An 8147-nucleotide genomic window follows, 5' to 3' on the forward strand; every position below is an offset into this window, starting at 1 on the left:
AGTAAAACATACCTCACGTTTTACTCATTAAAACAATATTTTATTACTTCAAGCTCAACCTGTTACTCAACTCAAGTTAATAACTTTAATATTGAACACAGATAAAAGTTAGGAATTTATTATTTTCATCGCATTTTAAAGAATTTAGTAAATAACAAGCATGACTAATAATTTGATCAGTATTACTATTACTATTAACTTTGTAAAACTAGTGGATCCAACCACCCCCAAAATTTCATTCGAATCACGAAAAGCATTTGGAAGAAAATTATAATAAATCGAAAAAAAAAAATTGGCGCCGGGACGCACGTATAGCCGCCTGTACTAAAATATGTTAATAAAAAGTTGGTAGGCAGTTCTTTTAGTGTCATAATTATCTTAAAAACTGCGACTTTGATTGATTTTGATGCTATTACAAATTTTGTTGCAAATACCGTATGATCGAATAAAAACGGCGTCAGCGATGGCTATGAAATGAAGATCGCTGTCATTGTATATGTAAAATTATATGGAAAATGTCATCGATCGTCATTTCCAAGCCAACTGGACGCCGTTTTTTTTTCGATCATACGGTATATTATTTCTAATCTTAAATTGAAAACCGCGTTTCTTTATGGCTACTGTAATTTTGGAGTTACGATTTTTTTAAATTTTTAACTCCCTCCCATACCCCCTTCCAACCCCCTACCCCCACCAAAAACTAATGGCAAGATTCTCGGGTGCCACAGTATTTTTGTGCCAAATTTGGTTAAAATCGGTTTAGCGGTTTTCGAGTTATCGTGTTACAGACGGAGAGACGGACAGACAGAGAGACAGACAGACACCATGAAAATATTTTGTATTTAGGTCATTTATGACCCAAATAACTCATTTTGAGCGAAATTAAAAAAACTTTTTTTTGCCGATCTTAATAGCCTACCATACCTGTTGGTATGGTCGGCTAATAAAACTTTAACCCCCTGTAGCTACGAAACAAAGCAGACTGACTTATGTCGATATGAAAAAGAAACCTTATTTTTAAGTATCTCTCTACGAGGGATGGCACACGTTTTTTAAGATATCCTGTACGTAATTTAATCTTATCTTTTTTATAAACTTTCTTAATTAGATTCATATAATATTCCAAATTTTTACATTTTATACAGAATAATATAGTTTTCCTTCGAATCGAATAATACTTAGGAAAAAAATAACCATGAAATTTTATCACCACCGAACAGGGTACGTTCAACCCGCGTTAAAAGTGGAAAAAAGCTTTCGAGATGGAAAAAAGCGTCGTAAAATTGAGATAAAAGCACACGCAGCGGTGATATTTCCTGCTTAATGGTCGGGCTTTTGAATATTCGTTCGGAAAGTTACACCGGAAAATTTACATATACAGGAAAATTTTCGTCTAAGTAAAATTTATCGCGATACAGAAAAATGTCGCTATAAATTTACATTTATGGTCGGTTCCGGACTTGTTGCTTTAACCTAGTTAGTTAATATTGCTTTTGAATTGAACTTCATGCCGCTCAGTAGAAAATACCTAGTATTTGAAATATGTCAATGGAAAATCTTTTGGGAATATCGTCCGTAAAAAAATTGTGTGTGCACTATGTGCGCATATTTGAAGTAAAACTTCTTACTTCCGCGTGTCCGTTTGTCCATCTTTCCATCTGTCTGTCCGTCTGTCAGTCCGTCTGTCCCTCTGTTCGTCTAATGACTCCATTCGGGTACCTCTATCCACGTGCCGAGTTTGGTTCCAATCGACAGTGGCGGACTAAGGGGGGGCGGAAGGGGCGGTCCGCCCCGGGCCCCTTCTTCTAGAGGGCCTTCAAATCTTAATAAGTAATTTTTTATTCAACAGGCCAATATGTGTTCAGTAGTTATAAAGCAATTTGTAGTTAGAGTATGCAAACCATAAGTATACGCAAACTAAACACAGTATAAATGGAAGCAGATATTTACTTAATTATCAATTATTAGGCCCCAGTAATTGTCAATGGCATTTGTCTATTTACGAAATTAAATCAAGGGGTAATTTTCTTTGTTTAGAATATCGAATAATGATTATTTTTTATATTCGAATATTTATTATTTATTCTTGGACCTATTATAGGAGTATACCGCGATTTTGTAAGGGGCCCCTTACAAAATCGCGGTATTTACCTGGAACGGTCGCGAAAGTAACGCTGCTTATATGTGGAACCTGTATTCCCATCACTTTGTCATCAAAAATTGTCATTAAATATATGCAAACATTCGCTCGGGAATTGTTTTATTACGTCAAATTGCATTCGTTTTTCAATTTAAATGTATTATTATAAGCTTTAAAAAAATTGATGTTATCGTTTTTGATGCCTTTTTGGAGCTGGGGCCCTTAATCCTCTGGTCGGGGCCCATCGCGCGTCAGGTCCCTAAGTAAAAACGGCACTGCCGATGAATAACATATTTAATATTTATATCAACAGTATGTCCGCGGATTGTCTTCATAAAAATTTTTGCTTGTTCTAAAATGGTAATCCCTGTTTATACTTTTCCAAATTTCCATACCGTTTTAGAGAGAAAAAAAAACATGAAAATGTAGTTGAATTTTTAGTAATATAATTTCGTTCTCATTTTTTGATAGATTATTATTGACAGAATTTTAATTAAACTTATATTTTTTGCTGTTTTAAAATGTTAAAGAAGCACAAAATTTATTTAGTTCAATGCTACGGAAAGGGTGATAATAGTTATCGGAAAATGTGATTCTTTAACATCAAAAAATATGACGTTAATCAAAATTAATTATAACGATCTTTCAAAAAATGAAATGAAATTTAAATTATATTACCATAGCGTTTCCATTTTTAAGACTTTTAGTTTTTTTAGTATTTTTTTGGAGGGAAAAATTACATTAAAAAACTACATTTTTATGTTTTTTTTTTAATTTTTTCTAAAACGGTATGGATATTTAGAAAATTATAAACGCCATTTTACAAGCAAAAATTCTTATGAAGGACGCATTTTTTAAAAAGTCAATAATTAAAAAGTTTTTCCTCTTGTAAAGACACTCCGGGGACATACTGACTGATATACAGGGTGTCCCAGAAATAAGTACAAGTATTTTAACTGGTAGTATAGTTCAACCCCAGAAACACGCCTATGAGGTTTTTTTCGCGAAAAAAATAATTGAAAACTTCCCAAAAAATTTTTAGGGAATTTTTTTAGTTTTTAATTAAAAAACATAATTTCATGTTAATATGACAACATAGGTATTATATTAAATTTACAAGAAAGAAAATCCAGAAAAGATCCAGTGGTTCTCAAAATTTTATTTTTGTATATTTTCAAAGTAAAATAACTCCGTTATTTTGGACTTATTTGAAAAACGATAATGAAAAAATATGTTTCTTTTATCTACCACCCCTTAAAATACTTGTACTTATTTCTGTGACACCCTGTGTATATATATATCGATTTTTATTACAATTAGTACAGTATATAAATACTTGAAATTTGTCAACCATTATTTATACGTCATTCAATCTTTACAAAATGTGCAGACCGGGGGCCACACATAGTTTTGCCGCCCCGGGCCCCCGACAGGCTTAGTCCACCACTGCCAATCGACCCATAATTAAGAAAAATTCTGATGATTTCGTCCATTTAGAGGCATCGGTTCGAAACGTCGAGGGCGTCATCTTGTGTCACCAATTATGCTCAAATCGACCCACATTTTTCTTCAATATCAAATCCTTAATCCCACCCCGATGAGGATGGAAACGAAACGTCGTATCCAACTTTGCATGGTGGGACCGTGTGCACCGTCGCTCACATAGCCTACCCACCAAATTTGGTCGCGATCGGACGACATCAACTTTTGACGTTTCTTACGTCAAAACTAACTGTTACAGTGACACGTATCGTACACGGTTAAGTTGGCCTTGGTCCAATCTATCGATATACCAAATGTCATTTAAACCGGACGATTTTTTGATTTAATTCATTGATGATAGGATTTCGTAGTGCACGAAATGTCGCCAAAATATCAAGAAAAGATGGGCTCTTCGAGCCCCATCTACATTCCAGGTTTCAGACCACTAGCTCACATTATAGGCTTCGGTTACGACGCTCTCCAAAGATCCATCTTAACTTCCTCATTGACTTATCACTTTTTTTTCGCTAACTCGTGTGTCAAGGTCGTGTCGTGTCCCGACCTTGAATTTTTAACCCCATCGCGCGTAAAGAAGTATCACTTCAAAAAGACCTACTTACTCGAAAAATATAGGGTATAATTCAACTGTAGCTCACGACTAAATGCCTAAATATTTGACTACAAAAATGGTGACTTTAAACTATAACTGTAATTGTTTAATAATTACGGATTCCGTGGATTCTAATAATGGGGCGTAAACAAATTTCGTGATGCGTTTTGGAGGAGTTTTTGTCCCCCCTCCCCCTCGCCTACTGGTAAGGTGTCGTAAGATTTATCTCACCCCAAATCTCACATAAGGTCTTTCAATATTTGTATTTTGAGTATAAGAGCTCAAACGCACTGACTATATACCAGGTCGTTATTAGTGGTCACATGCGACCACTAATAACATTAAATCAATTGCTGATCGATGCGACCTGGTCGTCAGTAGTTTGGAGCTCTAAATGCCTTTGATTTATTTAAAAAAACACACAATTTACTTTATTATTGTAATTAAGATTAGTAAAGACCAGTACGTATTTGAGATTGTTCAGATCGTAATCTATAATCACAGCGATAAAATTAAATAATACCAGTAATATTTAAATGCGGTAACTAATAAAATTAATAGGGAACATTCATTCTAATTCAGTTCATGGAGACTAGTGCAAGATCTCAAGAGTGACTGTTGATACTAGCATCTGCTCCTTCACCTTTACTCTCATTTAGCCACTCTAAACCGTTGTTATTTAAACCCAGAAGTTCAGTAGCTCGTTTTGTGAAATTTAAACTGCGCGCCGTATTTTTCAACTAATCATGAATCGCGGACCACATGGATTTTAATATTCAGTAGAATTCTGTCAGATATCCGTATATTATACCAGGTGCGTCTCTAAAGTGGCTCACCCCCTATAACTTTTTTATTTTTTCAGATAAAAATAAACGATATTTGGTACGTTAATATATGACATAAATACGGATTGATTGGTGTATTCAATTGTTTTTGGTCACTTCCTGTTTCACCGGAAATGACTACAATTTTTGATTTTTAAATGGCACCCCCGGTATTTTTTTACTTTATTCGATAGAAAATGACATTCTGAATAGAAGATGTAGTATGTAGAATGACATATCATATGTCAACTTTTGACATTCTCGCTTAATAAAAAATCGTAATTAAAATCCAGTCTAGAGCGCCATGGCTATGTTAAAAACACTAATTCTTAATCAAGGAGCCTTGAAAAAATAGATTTGATCGTTTAATGTTTTTAGTGTCTTGTCCTGGCCAGTTAGAAAATGCTCAAATCGTATATTTAATCATATCTCAATTTTTTCAAATGGAACGAGGGTGGCTCATTAGCATATTTGGAAAAAGCATTTCTTTACGAATAATTTGATACCACACACTTGGTAAGTCAAATTTTCGTTACGAACAGCAAGTTATAATTTCAAATAAACCATATGCGACAATGTCAAAAGTTGACATATGGTATGTCATTCTATTCAGAGTGACATTTTCTATCGAAAAAGTAAAAAAAATACCGAGAGTGCCATTTAAAAATCAAAAGTTGTAGTCATTTCCGGTGAAACAGGAAGTGACCAAAAACAATTGAATACGTCAATCAATCCTATTTTGTCATGTCTGTATGAGTCATATTAATTATCTCAATAATAAAAATCTGAAAAATGTATATTATAACGTGATTATCAACTAGCTGCTCATTTAAAATAAATACCTGCAAGGGTCCTTCTTGTAATAACTTGTTTAATTTTAAGTAAAAATGTAGCACCGCCACACTGGCTACCACACGTGCAAAAACGATCAGGGTACTTATTTAACAAAATACACTTTATGGACTCTGATCGTTTCGTTTCTGTTCGGGAGCGCTTGTAATATTTTAGACCCTTATTTTACTTTTACGCTGCAGTACGTTATTTAATAATTATTTTAGTAACTGTGTTCGTTTTCACCCGAAACCGATCGTGCCTAAGAAACGTTGGGTCGAGAAAAATAATATGGCGCTTATTTTACCAAAATTTTGACTCTGAACTGAACTCCTTTCTCCTGCACCCTTTATATTGTTAAAAAGTTTATCTAGTTCTAGTTATTTATAAAGTTGAACGAACTTGGGACATAGGAAATTTAGTTACAAAATATGTTTCTATAAAACTATTTCGGTTTAACCTTGCCCTTGTCGTGTTTGCGTTCCCGAACGGTTATTTTCAGTTTCATAAACCGTTTTAGGTGACTAATGCCGATACCGAGGAAATAAATTTTTCGCCAGATCGACGTAATAAAACGCCTACGCCAATTCGTTCCACAGAGGCGTTCATTTTTCTTTAATCTCACAAAATCCTTAGTTTAATTGAAACATCTTAATAAATGGAAATAAGAGCTATAAGGAATCTTCTTCTTCTTCTTCCTTCTTCATACTAGGCGAATCGCCTATTTAGTTTCCTCGTCTCTACCAATCAGACTGACAAGTTGTCGCTCCATCATTTTCGTGGACGTCCTAAGCTTCTGCGATCTAGCGGTGATTTGTCGCGTGCAACTCTCACTATCCTTCTGTTGTCCATTCTGCTGATATGCTCGGTCCATTCTTCCTTTCTGCTGAGTACCCACTCATTTACATTTTCCACCTTACATACTCTTCTTATGTTTTCATTTCTCTCCCTGTCCAGAAGCGTCTTTCCGGCTATTCTGCGTAGTACTCTCATTTCGGTTGTCTCTAGTAGTTGTTTAGTTTTCGCTGTATCGGGTCGAGTTTCTGCAGTGTATGTCATTATTTGGTTTTAATCCTGGCTTTAGTTTCCACCTCAATATTTTTATTTCGCCATATTGTGTCATTCAGACATCCTGCTATTCTAGTTGCCTTCGTTGTCCGTTCTCGCACCTCCGCCTCTACATCATTATATCCTCAGATTTCTATCCCTATTATCATATTATGTGATTAGGCAGTGCAGTTAAATCGATGTATCTAGGTCTTATAGTGTTTTAAGCGAGAGAATGTTCCAATTCGTCAGGAGGAAACATTCAACAATAATTATTCGTCAACAAAAATAGGAGTATTTGTGCCGAAAGCCGAATACTCCGAACCAATGGGCACGTATCTGGGCAGCAATTTACGCTATCGTATGATGCGGTCAAATCTTAGATAAGAACTATCGGAAACAGGAAATAGCTATCTTATCCGATAGTCAAGCAGCATTAAAAGCGATCAACGCAGTAACCATACAAAGAAATAAAATATTCCTACCCTAGGTAGGTATCAAAGCCCACCAAGAGATAAAAAGTAATAAAAAAGCAAGCGATCTAGCTAGAAAAGGAGAGAATACTCTACTAACTGAACCAGAACCATTCTGCTTTCCAAGCGGAAACCAACTTAAAGCGGAACTCAAGAACCTGGAATGGAAATCATCCAAGGTCTAAGACTGGAACAAATTTCTCAGAACGCACAACCGAGAAAAATCGAAGATTTTCCTTGATTTAAGTAAGAACAATCTTCGGGTCGTCACAGGGTTTTTAACAGGACTCCATCTCCTCAATGAACCCCTCAGTAGATTGAAGCTAAGAAACAGCGGCGTTATTATCTGTAATTAAATAAGTTCTTAAGATACTAATACTTCACAAATACAAGAAAGATGAATTCATATCTACGTTATTATCTGTAATTAAATAAGTTCTTAAGATACTAATACTTCACAAATACAAGAAAGATGAATTCATATCTACTATATGATTAATTTTATATACTTATAAAATATTTTTGTTTTTAACGTAATAAATACTCAACCAACTTACATAAATATCAGTAACATTTGGCACTACTTGAATAAAAATATTATTAAAATTATTGATTCACATTATTCAGATGCCCCTCAAATTGAATTTTAAAAATTTCCACGTCAATGATTTTGTTTTTCCAACTTTTGTTTTTCCATTCCCCGAGATGAGATTTTTATTGACTTTCTTTTTCGTTTCAGA

This window comes from Sitophilus oryzae, unplaced genomic scaffold (genome assembly GCF_002938485.1).
Source record: "Sitophilus oryzae breed Bouriz unplaced genomic scaffold, Soryzae_2.0 scaffold_1389_pilon_pilon, whole genome shotgun sequence".
Taxonomy (NCBI): Eukaryota; Metazoa; Arthropoda; class Insecta; order Coleoptera; family Curculionidae; genus Sitophilus; species Sitophilus oryzae.